General features: G+C 39.8%; 1 protein-coding gene across 1 annotated transcript in view; it reads right to left on the bottom strand.

Annotated features, from left to right (window-relative positions):
* RADX (RPA1 related single stranded DNA binding protein, X-linked) overlaps positions 1 to 16016 on the bottom strand; it is an 82767-nt gene that overhangs the window by 27770 nt on the left and 38981 nt on the right.

The raw sequence follows: 16016 nt of genomic DNA, 5'->3' as shown, positions 1-16016 counted from the left end.
AAAAGGTATCCTACAGTATGGGAGAATACATTTGTAAACAATTTATCCAAGAAGGAGTTAACATCCAAAATATATAAAGAATTCACATGCCTCAACATCCAAAGAACAAAATACCCTATTAAAAAATGGGTGGGAGATCTGAATAAGCACTTCTCCAAAGAAGAAATACGGATGGCCAACAGGCACACGAAAAGATGCTCTACATCGCTAATCATCAGGGAAATGCAAATTAAAACCGCAATGAGATATCCCCTCACAACAGTTTGGAAGGCCAACATCTAAAAGACAAGAAGCAACAAATGCTGGCAAGGATGCAGAGAAAGAGGAACCCTCCTACACTGCTAGTGGGAATGTAAATTGGTTCAACCATTGTAAAAAGCAATATGGAGGTTCCTCAAAAAACTAAAAATAGAAATACCATTTGACCCAGTAATTCCACTCCTAGGAATTTACCTGAAGAAAACAAGATCCCTGATTTGAAAAGACATATGTAACCCTATGTTTACTGCCACACTATTTACAATAGCCAAGCAATGGAAGCAACCTAAGTGTCCATCAATAGATGAATGGATAAAGAAGTAACACAAGTACAGAATGGAATAATATTCAGCCAGAAAAAGAAAACAAGTCTTGCCATTTGCAACAACATGGATGGATCTAGAGAGTATTACGCTTATTATATGAAATAAGCCAGGTGAAGAATAACAAATACGAAATAATTTCACTCATTTGTGGAGTATAAAAACAAAGCAAAACTGAAGGAACAAAATAGCAGTAGACTCACAGACACTGTGAAGGAACTAGTGGTTAACAAAGGGGAATAGTTAGAGTGAGTGGGTATAGATGAGGAAGTGGATTAACTGGCATTATAATTCACGATCTCAGTATAGGTAGGTCACAGGGAAAGCAGTACAGCTCAGAGAAGACAATTAATGAGTATAACATTTTACTATGCTGATAGGCAGTGACCTTGATAGAGGGGGTGAAGACTTTATAATATGGGTGAATGCTGAAACCACTGTGTTGTTTGTGTGAAACCATCATAAGATTGTATGTCAATGATACTTAAATTTAAAAAAGAACATAGCAAAAAAAAATAGTACATAGTAAGTACAATGAGCCCCCATGTACCCACCACCCAGCTTCAACTATTACTGATATATGGCCCATCTTGTTATACCTCACCCAGTTCCGCCTTCCTGCATTTTTACTTTTTTTAAAATTTTGGTATTGTTAATGTACAATTATTTGAACAGCATTATGGTTACTAGACTGCCCCTATTATGAAGTCCCCACCACATACCCCACAACAGTCACTGTCCATCAGCGTAGTAAGATGCTTCAGAATCATTACCTGTCTTCTCTGTGTTATACTTCCTTCCCTGTGCCCCCCCTGCTTCATTATGTGTGATAATCATAATGCCCCTTTTTCCCCCTTATCCCTCCCTTCCCACCCATCCTGCCCAGTCCCTTTCCCTTTGGTAACTATTAGTCCATTCTTGGGTTCTGTGAGTCTGCTGCTGTTTCGTTCCTTCAGTTTTTGCTTTGTTCTTATATTCCACAGATGAGTGAAATCATTTGGTACTTGTCCTTTCTCCACCTGGCTTATTTCACTGAGCATAATACCCTCTAGCTCTATCCATGTTGTTGCAAATGGTAGGATATGTTTTCTTCTTATGGCTGAATAATATTCCATTGTGTATATGTACCACCTCTTCTTTATCCATTCATCTACTGATGGACATATAGGTTGCTTTCATTTCTTGGCTATTGTGAATAGTGCTGCGATTAACATAGGGGTGAATATGTCTTTTTTAAACTGGGCTCCTGCATTCTTAGGGTCAATTTCTAGGAGTGAAATTCCTGGGTGAAACAGTATTTCTATTTTTAGTTTTTTGAGGAACCTCCATACTGCTTTCAACAATGGCTGAACTAATTTACATTCCCACCGGCAGTGTAGGAGGGTTCCCCTTTCTCCACATCCTCTCCAACATTTGCTGTTGTTTGTCTTTTGGATGGTGGCCATCCTAACTGGTGTGAGGTGATATCTCATTGTGGTTTTAATTTGCATTTCTCTGCTGATTAGCGATGTGGAGCATCTTTTCATGTGCCTGTTGGCCATCTGAATTTCTTCTTTGGAGAGGTGTCTGTTCAGCTCCTCTGACCATTTTTTAATTGGCTTATTTGCTTTTTGTTTGTTGAGCTGTGTGAACTCTTTATGTAATTTGCAAGTCAACCCTTTATTGGATATGTCATTTATGAATATATTCTCCCATACTGTAGGATGTCTTTTTGTTCTACTGATGGTGTCCCTTTGCTGTACAGAGCTTTTTAGTCTGATATAGTCCCACTTGTTCATTTTTGATATTGTTTCCCTTGCCCAGGGAGATATGTTCATGATGAAGTTGCTCATGTTTATGTCCAAGAGATTTTTGCCTATGTTTTTTTAAAAGTTTTATGGTTTCATGACTTACATTCAGGTCTTTGATGTATTTGGGGTTTACTTTTGTGTATGGAGTTAGACAATAATCCAGTTTCATTATCTTACATGTAATTGTCCAGTTTTGCCAACACCAGCTGTTGAAGAGGCTGTCATTTCCCGATTGTATATCTATGGCTCCTTTATCGTATATTAATTGACCATATATGCTTGGGTTTATATCTGGGCTCTCCAGTCTGTTCCATTGGTCTATGGGTCTGTTCTTGTGCCAGTACCAAATTGTCTTGATTACTATGGATTTGTAGTAGAGCATGAAGTCAGGGAGCATAATTCCCCCTGCTTTATTCTTCCTTCTCAGGATTGCTTTGGCTATTTGGGGTCTTTTGTGGTTCCATATGAATTTTAGAACTATTTGCTCTACTTCATTGAAGAATGCTATAGGTATTTTGATAGGGATTGCATTGAATCTGTACATTGTTTTAGGTAGGATGGCCATTTTGACAATATTAATTCTCCCTATCCATGAACAACGGATGTGTTTCCATTTATTGGTATCTACTTTAATTTATCTCATGAGTGTCTTGTAGTTCTCAGAGTATAAGTCTTTCACTTCCTTGGTTAGGTTTATTCCTAGGTATTTTATCCTTTTGATGCAATTGTGAATGGAATTGTTTTCCTGATTTCTCTTTCTGCTAGTTCATTGTTAGTGTATAGGAATACAAAAATTTCTGTGTATTAATTTTGTAACCCGAAACTTTGCTGAATTCAGATATTACATGTAGTAGTTTTGGAGTGGATTCTTTAGGGTTTTTTATGTACAATATCATGTCATCTGCAAACAGGGACAATTTGACTTCTTTCTTGCCAATCTGGATGCCTTTTATTTCTTTCTTTTGTCTGATTGTCATTGCTAGGATCTCCATAACTATGTTGAATAAAAGTGGGGAGAGTGGGCATTCTTGCCTTGTTCCCAATCTTCAAGGAAAACCTTTCAGCTTTTCGCTGTTAAGTATGATGTTGGCTGTCGGTATGTCATATATGGCCTGTATTATGCTGAGGTACTTGCTCTCTATACCCATTTTTTTGAGAGTTTTTATCATGAATGGATATTGAATTTTGTCAAATGCTTTTTAAGCATCTATGGAGATAATAATTCCATTTTTGTCTTTCTTTTTGTTGATGTGTTGGATGATGTTGATGGATTTTGGAATGTTGTACCATCCTTGCATCCCTGAGATGAATCCAACTTGATCATGATGGATGATATTTTTCATGTATTTTTGAATTCTGTTTGTTGATGTTTTGTTGAGTATTTTGCATCTATGTTTATCAGGGATATTGTTCTGCAACTTTCCTTTTTTTTTTTTTTTATATGTGGATACCACATTTCTCTCTTTATTATTATTATTTTTAATAAAATGCTGAAGTGGTAGGTAGATACAAGATAAAGGTAGAAAACATAGTTTAGTGTTGTAAGAGAGCAAATGTAGATGATCAGGTGTGTGCCTGTAGACTGTGTGTTAATCCAAGCTAGACCAGGGCAATAAAACATCCACGTATGCAGAAGATTTCTCTCAGAACAGGGGGGGTGAGGTTCTAAGCCTCACCTCTGTTGATCCCCAATTTCTCACCTGATGGCCCCCCTGCGACTGTGCCTGTCTTAGGTTGTTCCTCCCTTGAGGAATCTTACCCGTCTCTGGCTAACCAGTCATCTTCCGGGGCCATACAGGGAAATGTGAAGTTGGTAAGTGAGAGGGAAGCCTTATTGTTTGAAAAGGTTAGCTTTTTACTTCTTTGCATATTTATGCCCTGTGGCTTCTATGCCCAGCATTTGTCTTGAGGTATCTTTACCACTTGGAAGAATTATGATACTCGGTAAATTTGATATGAGGCACGAATTCTATTTAAGGGTTGTAATTAGGAAGGAAGAAGAAAAGCTATAGAAGTAGCAGGCGGAAGAAAACATGGGAAGATTGATTATTTCTTTGACATATCTTCTTGTAGAGTAACTTCAGCATATATAGGTTTTAAGCTACTACTTAAATTGCGCACACACATTAACATAATAGGAGTATAGTTACATAACCAAAGCATATCTGTAATTACCAGCCATCTCCAGTGAAACCAAGAAAACCAGTTAGGCACCTTAGGCATTTGTGAAAACTTACCTATGATATGGTGGATATTGTCCAACTGAACTTGAACAGTCTGAGAGAAATCAGACAAATTAAAACAACCCATTCCTGGGGACTGTTCACATGCCATATGTTCTTTTAACAGTAAATAGTCTGTAGTTGTAAGACTTTGGAGCGCTACAATTTGCACTTCTCCAAATTCTTGGTTGAGTTCCAACAGTATAGATCCAGTCAAATTTGTTGTTTTACTGTATGCACAGTCCAGCTTAGATATCTCCTTCCTCATTCCCATGGCAAGTCCAGGAACTGGTGGGATGAGTGCATCTACAGCTGTAGCAGTGCGTGGATCTTTGTTGGGGTTTTTTGATGATCATCTTCTAGCATGAGTCTTCCAGAGAGTGCAGATGTTGGAAGTTCTTTTTCATATCGTATTTTAGTTCATTTTCAGAGTAGCCCAATTAGGCTTTGATCCTCTGTATAAACACAAACAGACCCTTTGCATACACTTTTATATGCCCTTTATACCCTTGTGTAGAACTCGTTGGAGGTTACCACACAGGAACTGCCCTTTTTTTTTTTTTGCTTTGTTTTTGGTATCACTAATCTACACTTACATGACGAATATTATGTTTACTAGGCTCTCCCCTAAAGCACGTCTCCCCTATAAACCCCTTTACAGTCACTGTCCATCAGCATAGCAAAATGTTGTAGAATCACTACTTGCCTTCTCTGTGTTGTACAGCCCTCCCTTTTCTCCTACCCCCCCATGCATGTTAATCTTAATACCCCCCTATTTCTCCCCCCCTTATCCCTCCCTACCCACCCACCCTCCCCAGTCCCTTTCCCTTTGGTACCTGTTAGTCCATTCTTGAGTTCTGTGATTCTGCTGCTGTTTTGTTTCTTCAGTTTTTCCTTTGTTCTTATATTCCACAGATAAGTGAAATCATTTGGTATTTCTCTTTCTCTGCTTGGCTTGTTTCACTGAGCATAATACCCTCCAGCTCCATCCATGTTGCTGCAAATGATTGGATTTGCCCTTTTCTTATGGCTGAGTAGTATTCCATTGTGTATATGTACCACATCTTCTTTATCCATTCATCTATTGATGGACATTTAGGTTGCTTCCAATTCTTGGCTATTGTAAATAGTGCTGCAATAAACATAGGGGTGCATCTGTCTTTCTCGAACTTGGTTGCTGTGTTCTTAGGGTAAATTCCTAGGAGTGCAATTCCTGGGTCAAATGGTAAGTCTGTTTTGAGCATTTTGATGTACCTCCATACTGCTTTCCACAATGGTTGAACTAACTTACATTCCCACCAGCAGTGTAGGAGGGTTCCCCTTTCTCCACAGCCTCGCCAACATTTGTTGTTGTTTGTCTTTTGGATGGCAGCCATCCTTACTGGTGTGAGGTGATACCTCATTGTAGTTTTAATTTGCATTTCTCTGATAATTAGCGATGTGGAGCATCTTTTCATGTGTCTGTTGGCCATCTGTATTTCTTTTTTGGAGAACTGTCTGTTCAGTTCCTCTGCCCATTTTTTAATTGGGTTATTTGTTTTTTGTTTGTTGAGGCGTGTGAGCTCCTTATATATTCTGGACATCAAGCCTTTATCGGATGTGTCATTTTCAAATATATTCTCCCATACTGTAGGGATCCTTCTTGTTCTATTGATGGTGTCTTTTGCTGTACAGAAGCTTTTCAGCATAATATAGTCCCACTTACTCATTTTTGCTGTTGTTTTCCTTGCCCGGGGAGATATGTTCAAGAAGAGGTCACTCATGTTTATGTCTAAGAGGTTTTTGCCTATGTTTTCTTCCAAGAGTTTAATGGTTTCATGGCTTACATTCAGGTCTTTGATCCATTTTGAGTTTACTTTTGTATATGGGGTTAGACAATGGTCCAGTTTCATTCTCCTACACGTAGCTGTCCAGTTTTGCCAGCACCACCTGTTGAAGAGACTGTCATTTCGCCATTGTATGTCCATGGCTCCTTTATCAAATATTAATTGACCATATATGTCTGGGTTAATGTCAGGATTCTCTAGTCTGTTCCATTGGTCTGTGGCTCTGCTCTTGTGCCAGTACCAAATTGTCTTGATTACTATGGCTTTATAGTAGAGCTTGAAGTTGGGGAGTGAGATCCCCCCTACTTTATTCTTCTTTCTCAGGATTGCTTTGGCTATTCGGGGTCTTTGGTGTTTCCATATGAATTTTTGAATTATTTGTTCCAGTTCATTGAAGAATGTTGCTGGTAGTTTCACAGGGATTGCATCAAATCTGTATATTGCTTTGGGCAGGATGGCCATTTTAACGATATTAATTCTTCCTAGCCACAAGCATGGGATGAGTTTCCATCTGTTAGTGTCCTCTTTAATTTCTCTTAAGAGTGACTTGTAGTTTTCAGAGTATAAGTCTTTCACCTCCTTGGTTAGGTTTATTCCTAGGTATTTTATTTTTTTGGATGCAATTGTGAATGGAGTTGTTTACCTGATTTCTCTTTCTGTTGGTTCATTGTTAGTATATAGGAAAGCCACAGATTTCTGTGTGTTGATTTTGTATCCTGCAACTTTGCTGTATTCCGATATCAGTTCTAGTAGTTTTGGGGTGGAGTCTTTAGGGTTTTTTATGTACAGTATCATGTCATCTGCAAATAGTGACAGTTTAACTTCTTCTTTACCAATCTGGATTCCTTGTATTTCTTTGTTTTGTCTGATTGCCGTGGCTAGGACCTCCAGTACTATGTTAAATAACAGTGGAGAGAGTGGGCATCCCTGTCTAGTTCCCGATCTCAACGGAAATGCTTTCAGCTTCTCGCTGTTCAATATAATGTTGGCTGTGGGTTTATCATAGATGGCCTTTATTATGTTGAGGTACTTGCCCTCTATTCCCATTTTGCTGAGAGTTGTTAACATGAATGGATGTTGAACTTTGTCAAATGCTTTTTCAGCATCTATGGAGATGATCATGTGGTTTTTGTCGTTCTTTTTGTTGATGTGGTGGATGATGTTCATGGACTTTCGAATGTTGTACCATCCTTGCATCCCTGGGATGAATCCCACTTGGTCATGGTGTATGATCCTTTTGATGTATTTTTGAATTCGGTTTGCTAATATTTTGTTGAATATTTTTGCATCTACGTTCATCAGGGATATTGGTCTGTAGTTTTCTTTTTTGGTGGGGTCTTTGCCTGGTTTTGGTATTAGGGTGATGTTAGCTTCATAGAATGAGTTTGGGAGTATCCCCTTCTCCTCTATTTTTTGGAAAACTTTAAGGAGAATGGGTATTATGTCTTCCCTGTATGTCTGATAAAATTCCGAGGTAAATCCATCTGGCCCGGGGGTTTTGTTCTTAGGTAGTTTTTTGATTACTGCTTCAATTTTGTTGCTGGTAATTGGTCTGTTTTGATTTTCTGTTTCTTCCTGGGTCAATCTTGGAAGGTTATATTTTTCTAGGAAGTTGTCCATTTCTCCTAGGTTTCCCAGCTTGTTAGCATATAGGTTTTCATAGTATTCTCCAATAATTCTTTGCATTTCCATGGGGTCCGTCGTGATTTTTCCTTTCTCGTTTCTGATACTGTTGATTTGTGTTGACTCTCTTTTCTTCTTAATAAGTCTGGCTAGAGGCTTATCTATTTTGTTTATTTTCTCGAAGAACCAGCTCTTGGTTTCATTGATTTTTGCTATTGTTTTATTCTTCTCAATTTTATTTATTTCTTGTCTGATCTTTATTATGTCCCTCCTTCTGCTGACCTTAGGCGTCATCTGTTCTTCTTTTTCCAATTTCAATAATTGTGACATTAGACCATTCATTTGGGATTGCTCTTCCTTTTTTAAATATGCTTGGATTGCTATATACTTTCCTCTTAAGACTGCTTTTGCTGTGTCCCACAGAAGTTGGGGCTTAGTGTTGTTGTTGTCATTTGTTTCCATATATTGCTGGATCTCCATTTTGATTTGGTCATTGATCCATTGATTATTTAGGAGCGTGTTGTTAAGCCTCCATGTGTTTGTGAGCCTCTTTGCTTTCTTTGTACAGTTTATTTCTAGTTTTATTCCTTTGTGGTCTGAAAAGGTGGTTGGTAGGATTTCAATCTTTTGGAATTTTCTGAGGCTCTTTTTGTGGCCTAGTATGTGGTCTATTCTGGAGAATGTTCCATGTGCACTTGAGAAGAATGTATATCCTGTTGCTTTTGGATGTAGAGTTCTATAGATGTCTATTAGGTCCATCTGCTCTACTGTGTTGTTCAGTGCTTCCGTGTCCTTACTTATTTTCTGCCCAGTGGATCTATCCTTTGGGGTGAGTGGTGTGTTGAAGTCTCCTAGAATGAATGCATTGCAGTCTATATCCCCCTTTAGTTCTGTTAGTATTTGTTTCACATATGCTGGTGCTCCTGTGTTGGGTGCATATATATTTAGAATGGTTATATCCTCTTGTTTGACTGAGCCCTTTATCATTATGTAGTGTCCTTCTTTATCTCTTGTTACTTTCTTTGTTTTGAAGTCTATTTTGTCTGATATTAGTACTGCAACCCCTGCTTTCTTCTCACTGTTGTTTGCTTGAAATATGTTTTTCCATCCCTTGGCTTTTAGTCTGTACATGTCCTTGGGTTTGAGGTGAGTTTCTTGTAAGCAGCATACAGATAGGTCTTGCTTTTTTATCCATTCTGTTACTCTGTGTCTTTTGATTGGTGCATTCAACCCATTAACATTTAGGGTGACTATTGAAAGATATGTACTTATTGCCATTGCAGGCTTTAAATTCGTGGTTACCAAAGGTTCAAGGTTAGCCTCTTTAGTATCTTACTGCCTAACTTAGCTCACTTATTGAGCTGTTATATACACTGTCTGGAGATTCTTTTCTTCTCTCCCTTCTTGTTCCTCCTCCTCGATTCTTCATATGTTGGTTGTTTTGTGCTGAGCTCTTTCTAGGAGTGCTCCCATCTAGAGCAGTCCCTATAAGATGTTCTGTAGAGGTGGTTTGTGGGAAGCAAATTCCCTCAGCTTTTGTTTGTCTGGGACTTGTTTAATCCCACCGTCATATTTGAATGATAGTCGTGCTGGATACAGTATCCTTGGTTCAACGCCCTTCTGTTTCATTGTATTAAATATATCATGCCATTCTCTTCTGGCCTGTAGGGTTTCTGTTGAGAAATCTGACGTTAGCCTGATGGGTTTCCCTTTATAGGTGACCTTTTTCTCTCTAGCTGCCTTTAACACTCTTTCCTTGTCCTTGATCTTTGCCATTTTAATTATTATGTGTCTTGGTGTTGCCCTTCTTAGATCCTTTCTGTTGGGGGTTCTGTGTATTTCCGTGGTCTGTTCGATTATTTCCTCCCCCAGTGTGGGGAAGTTTTCAGCAATTATTTCTTCTAAGATACTTTCCATCTCTTTTCCTCTCTCTTCTTCTTCTGGGACCCCTATAATACGGATATTGTTCCTTTTGGATTGGTCACACAGTTCTCTTAATATTGTTTCATTCCTGGAGATCCTTTTGTCTCTCTCTATGTCAGCTTCTATGCGTTCCTGTTCTCTGATTTCAATTCCATCAATGGCCTCTTGCATTCTATCCATTCTGCTTATAAACCCTTCCAGAGTTTGTTTCATTTCTGCGATCTCCTTTCTGGCATCTGTGATCTCCTTCCGGACGTCATCCCATTTCTCTTGCGTACTTCTCTGCATCTCTGTCAGCATGTTTATGATTCTTATTTTGAATTATTTTTCAGGGAGACTGGTTAGGTCTGTCTCCTTCTCTGGTGTTGTCTCTGTGATCTTTGACTGCCTGTAGCTTTGCCTTTTCATGGTGATAGGAATAGTCTGCAGAACTGGGACGAGTGACGGCTGGAAGGACTTCCCTTCTTGTTGGTTTGTGGACCTCCTCTCCTGGGAGAACAGCGGCCTCTAGTGGCTTGTGCTGGGCAGCTGCGCACAGACATGGTTTCTGCTTCCTGCCCGGCTGCTATGGAGTTTATCTCTGCTGTTGCTGTGGGCGTGGCGTGGTTCGGGCCTCTGCTCCAACGTGGTGGAGTCCCATTGGAGGGGGAGCGGCCTGGAGGCTATTTATCTCTGTAAGGGGCCTCCCTGCTCCCTGCAGCCCAGGGGTTAGGGTGCCCAGAGATCCCGGATTCCCTACCTCTGGATTAAGTGACCCGCCCTGCCCCTTTAAGACTTCCAAAAAGCACCCGCCAAAACAAAACAACGCCCACCAAAAAAAAAAAAGAAAAAAAAATTTTTAAATTAAAAAAAAAAAAAAAAGTTTTTAATTAAAAAAAAAAAAAAAAAAGGTGGTCCTTCGTTTTTCTTTATTCTCCGGTGCCAGCCTCAGGCCTCTGCTCACTGGTCTTTCTGCCCTGTTTCCCTAGTATTGGGGTCCCTATCCCTTTAAGACTTCCAAAAAGCGCTCGCCAAAACAAAACAGCAAAAAAGCAAAAATAAAATGGTCGCGCGCTTTTCTTATGTCCTCTGTCGCCCAGCCTCCGGTGCCCGCTCACTGTTCTTGCTGCCCTGTTTCCCTAGTATCCAAGGCCCCCCGCGCACGCACTGTGTCTGCACTCTGTCCTGGATGGCTGGGGCTGGGTGTTCGGCAGTCCTGGGCTCCGTCTCCCTCCCGCTCTGCCTGCTCTTCTCCCGCCGGGAGCTGGGGGGAGGGGCGCTCGGCTCCCGCCGGGCCGGGGCTTGTATCTTACCCCCTTCGCGAGGCGCTGAGTTCTCTCAGGTGCGGATGTGGTCTGGATATTGTCCTGTGTCCTCTGGTCTTTATTCTAGGAAGGGTTGTCCTTGTTATATTTTCATAGATATATGTTGTTTTGGGAGGAGATTTCCGCTGCTCTACTCACGCCGCCATCTTCCGCCCCTCCCCAACTTTCCTTTTTTGTGATGTCTTTGCCAGGTTTTGGTATTAGAGTGATGCTGGCCTCATAGATTGAGTTTGGGAGTACTCCCTCCTCTTCTACTTTTTGGAAAACTTTAAGGAGGATGGGTATTAGGTCTTCACTAAATGTTTGATAAAATTCACAGTGAAACCTTCTGGTCCAGAGGATTTGTTCTTATGTAGTTTTTTGATTACCAGTTCAATTTCTTTGCTGGTAATTGGTCTCTTCAGATTTTGTTTCTTACTGGGTCAGCCTTGGAAGGCTGTATTTTTTTTAGAAAGTTGTCCATTTCTTCTAAGTTATCCAGTTTGTTACCATATAATTTTTCATAGTATTCTCTCATAATCTTTGTATTTCTGTGTTGTCTGCAGTGGATTTTCTTTTCTCATTTCTGATTCTGCTTATGTGTGTAGACTCTTTTTTTCTTGATAAGTCTGGCTAGGGCTTTATCTATTTTGTTTATTTTCTCAAAGAACCAGTTTCTGCTTTCATTGATTCTTTCTATTGTTTTATTCTTCTCAATTTTATTTATTTCTGCTTTAATCTTTATTATGTTCCTCCTACTGACTTTGGGCCACATTTGTTCTTTATTTTCTAGTTTCATTAATTGTGAGTTTAGACTGTTCATTTGGGATTTTTCTTCCTTCCTGAGGTAGACCTGTATTGCAATATATTTCCCTCTTAGCATGGCCTTTGCTGCATTCCAAAGACTTTGCGGTGTTGACTTATTTTTGTCATTTGTCTCCATATATTGCTTAATTTCTGTTTTTATTTGGTCATTGATCCATTGATTATTTAGGAGCACGTTATTAAGCCTCCATGTGTTTGTGGGCTTTTTCATTTTCTGTGTGGTTTTCTGTGTGTAATTTATTTCTAGTTTCATACCTTTGTGATCTGAGAAGCTACTTCTACAATTTTAATCTTTTTGAATTTACTGAGGTTCTTTTGTGGCCTAGTATATGATCTATTCTTTAAAATGTTCCATGTGCACTTGAGAAGAATATGTATCCTGTTGCTTTTCAATGGAGTATTCTGTAGGTGTCCGTTAGGTCCATCTGTTCAAATACATTTTTCAGTGCCTCTGTCTCTTTACTTATTTTCTGTGTGGTTGATCTGTCATTTGGAGTGAGTGGTGTGTTGAAGTCTCCTAATATTAATGCATTGCATTCTATTTCCCACTTTAATTCTTTTAGTATTTGTTTCACATATGTAGGTGATCCTGTGTTGGGTGCATAGATATTTATAATAGTTATATCCTCTTGTTGGACTGACCCCTTCATCATTATGTAATGTCCTTCTTTGTCTTTTGTGACTTTCTTTGTTTTGAAGTCTATTTTATCTGATAAAAGTACTGCAACTCCTGCTTTTTTCTCCCTTTTGTTTGCATGAAATATCTTTTTCCATCCCTTCACTTTCATTCTGTGTATGTCTTTGGGTTTGAACTGAGTCTCCTGTAGGTAGCATATAGATGGGTCTTGTTTTTTTATTCATTCAGTGACTCTACGTCTTTTGATTGGTGCATTCAGTCCATTTACATTTAGTGTGATTATTGATAGGTATGTACTTACTGACATTGCAGGCTTTAGATTCATGTTTACCAAAGGTTCAAGGGTAATTCCCTTACTATATAACAGTCTAATTTAACTCACTTCGTATGCTATTTCAAATATAACCTAAAGGTTCTTTTTTTCCCTCCTTTTTCTTCCTCCTCCATTCTTTGTATGTTACGAATCATATTCTGTACTCTTTGTCTATCCCTTGGGTGATATCTATTTAGCCTTAGGAATACTTCCATATATAGGAATCCCTCCAAAATGCACTGCAGACGTGGTTTGTGGGAGGTGAATTCTCTCAGCTTTTGCTTATCTGAAAATTGTGTAATTCCTCCTTCAAACGTGAATGATAATCTTGCCAGGTAGAGTATTCTTTGTTCAAGGCCCTTTTGTTTCATTGCATTAAATATATCATGCCAGTCCCTTCTGGACTGTAAGGTTTCTGTTGAGAAATCTGACAATACCCTGATGGGTTTTCCTTTGTATGTGGTCTTTTTTCTCTCTCTAGCTGGTTTTATAAGTCTGTCTTTATCCTTGATATTTGCCATTTTAATTATTATATGTCTTTATGTTGTCTTCCCTGGGTCCTTTGTGTTGGGAGATCTGTGCACATCCATGGCTTGAGAGACTGTCTCCTTCCCCAGATTGGGGAAGTTTTCAGCAATTACCTCCTCAATGACACTTTCTATCCCTTTTTCTCTCTTCTTCTTCTTCTGGTCCCCGTATAATGAGAATATTTTTCTGTTTGGATTGGTCACACAGTTCTCTCAATATTCTTTCATTCTTAGAGATTCTTTTTTCTCTCTGTGCCTCAGCTTCTTTGTATTCTTCTTCTCTAATTTCTATTCCATTTACCATCTCTTCTGCTATAACTACTTTGCTTTTAAATCCCTCCATTGTATGTTTCATTTCAGATATGGAATTTCTTAATGATTGAACCTCCATCTTAAATTCACTCCTGAGTTCTTGAATATTTTTCTGTACCTCCATAAGCATGTTTATGATTTTTATTTTGAACTCTCTTGCAGGAAGATTCGTAAGTTCCATTTCATTTGGCCCTTTTTCTGGGGTTTGTGAGATTTTGCTCTGAACCAGTGTGGTGCCCTCTATTGCCCAGAAGCTCCAGTCTCTGGAGCTGCTCAGTCCCTAGAGTGAGGTTGGCAGTTGTAGGCGAGCGGCGCTGGTGCCTCAGGAGAGGAAAGAGCTGTTTCCTGCTTTCTGGATGCAGGGCCTGTCTCTAGTGTTAGAGCCAGTGGGCCGAGCACACAGGTGTAAGCCTCTGTGCTTGGCGTCTCCTGCTGTTGTAGGTGGGGCCTCCCTCTGGCTGGCCTGATGCCCACACAGTGACTGCTGGTTTGCGAGCAGGTGCCGTCAGGCCAGGAGGAAGGCGCAGTTTAGGTGCCTGTCACAGTGGGGGTCCTTGGGGCTGAGCAGCCAGCCAGGGGTATGGAGCACCTGCAGCTCCTCAAAGTTCCCAACCTGCTAGGCAGACCACACCCAGCCAAACTTGTCCAGCTCTCCCTTGTCCCATGCAGCAAGTTCCCTGGAAACCCTGCCCCTTCAGCAACCCTCTCGCTGCTTGGAAGCCGCTCTGACCACCTGTCTTTCCTCTGCTCCAGAGCCGCCAGATGGGGACCCCTGTCCTCCACAAACGCCCGAAATCTCAGTCTCTCAAGCACTATGCCTGTCCCAGCTCCCCAACCTCCAGAGCACCACACAATGTACATTTCTGCTTGCAAAGCAGACCACCAGGGCTGGGTGGGTGTTCAGGAGTTCTAGGCTTCCACCCTCTCCCCGCTCCGTTTCTCTTCCTCCTGCCAGTGAGCTGGGGTGGAGAAAGGGCTTGGGTCCTGCCGATCAAGGCTTTCGTACAATACCCTGTTTCGTGAAGTCTGCTCTCTTGGTGAGGTGTGTATGCAGTCTGGTGCAGCCTTCTTTCCTGTTGCTGTTTTACGGCTAGTTGTATTAACGATATTTTCATACTCTATGTGGTTTTGGGAGGAGTTTTCTGTCTCACCTCTCATGCCACCATGTTGAATCTCTTCCTGCATTATTTTTAAGCAAATGCCAAAAAGAACATAAATCCATGTGTAAATATTTCACAGCATACACTTTGAAAATAAAATTTTCCAACTGGGGGCAAAAAACCTGAGGGTTTCACCAATTTCAGACCAGGTATTAGTATTAATTCCTTAGCTCAGTGCCTTCACCATTTCAGTCATCTGAAATGTATCTTAAACTGTGACCGCACCTCCATTCTGCACAGTCCTGGAATTCCAATTTCTCTCAAGGAATTTTTTCCGTATCTGCCACCCAAAGGATACAGTAAACTCCCTGATACTTCCCCATGGTGACAGGTATAATTTCCTTGGCCCTTCATAACCTTTTAACTTTTATATTAGTTCTTTTCACATGCATGAAGCCTGTGGTCTAATCTTCCCTTTCCATGTGTTTGTTACATTTCAGTCTATAATCATTTAGGTCTGTATCTAGTTCTGAAATGCTCATGAGGAGTTTTAGTTTTAGTTCCTACTCACTAATAAATTTAAATTCTTTTGTTTTTGGCAACAAGGGAGTTTTCATTTTTGTTTTGAGCTTGGTTATATGTTTATATTATAATGATTTCCCCTTTATTTTCTATATATATATTTTTTGGTGGGGTACAGTCTCCAGATTCTTTTGTGGGTTCTTAATCTGCCAGAATGACTAAACATCAATCCTAAAGAATAACTCAAAAAGCCAGAAGAACATACAGTGTAGGGAGAAATCCAGTCCATAGACACGACCCTGTGTAAGATCTGATTTAAACCAAATTCCTCTAAAGATACCCTGCCAGAACTAAATTGTGTTATGAAATTACTTCAGAAATGAAACCAGTAAATTAAAAACAGTAAACCCAATAGTAAACAAAGGAACTATAAGTAGCTTTTAACTCTGACCTATGTTTATTGTCAAAAACTCCCTGCTCAATTATTCTTGATAATTAAAAACATTATATTTGGAAGGATGTACCATCAAAG

The sequence above is a fragment of the Manis pentadactyla genome, chromosome X (genome assembly GCF_030020395.1).
Source record: "Manis pentadactyla isolate mManPen7 chromosome X, mManPen7.hap1, whole genome shotgun sequence".
NCBI classification, from domain to species: Eukaryota; Metazoa; Chordata; class Mammalia; order Pholidota; family Manidae; genus Manis; species Manis pentadactyla.
Note: the sequence above shows the minus strand (reverse complement) of the source record. Positions and strands in the feature narration are given on the sequence as shown.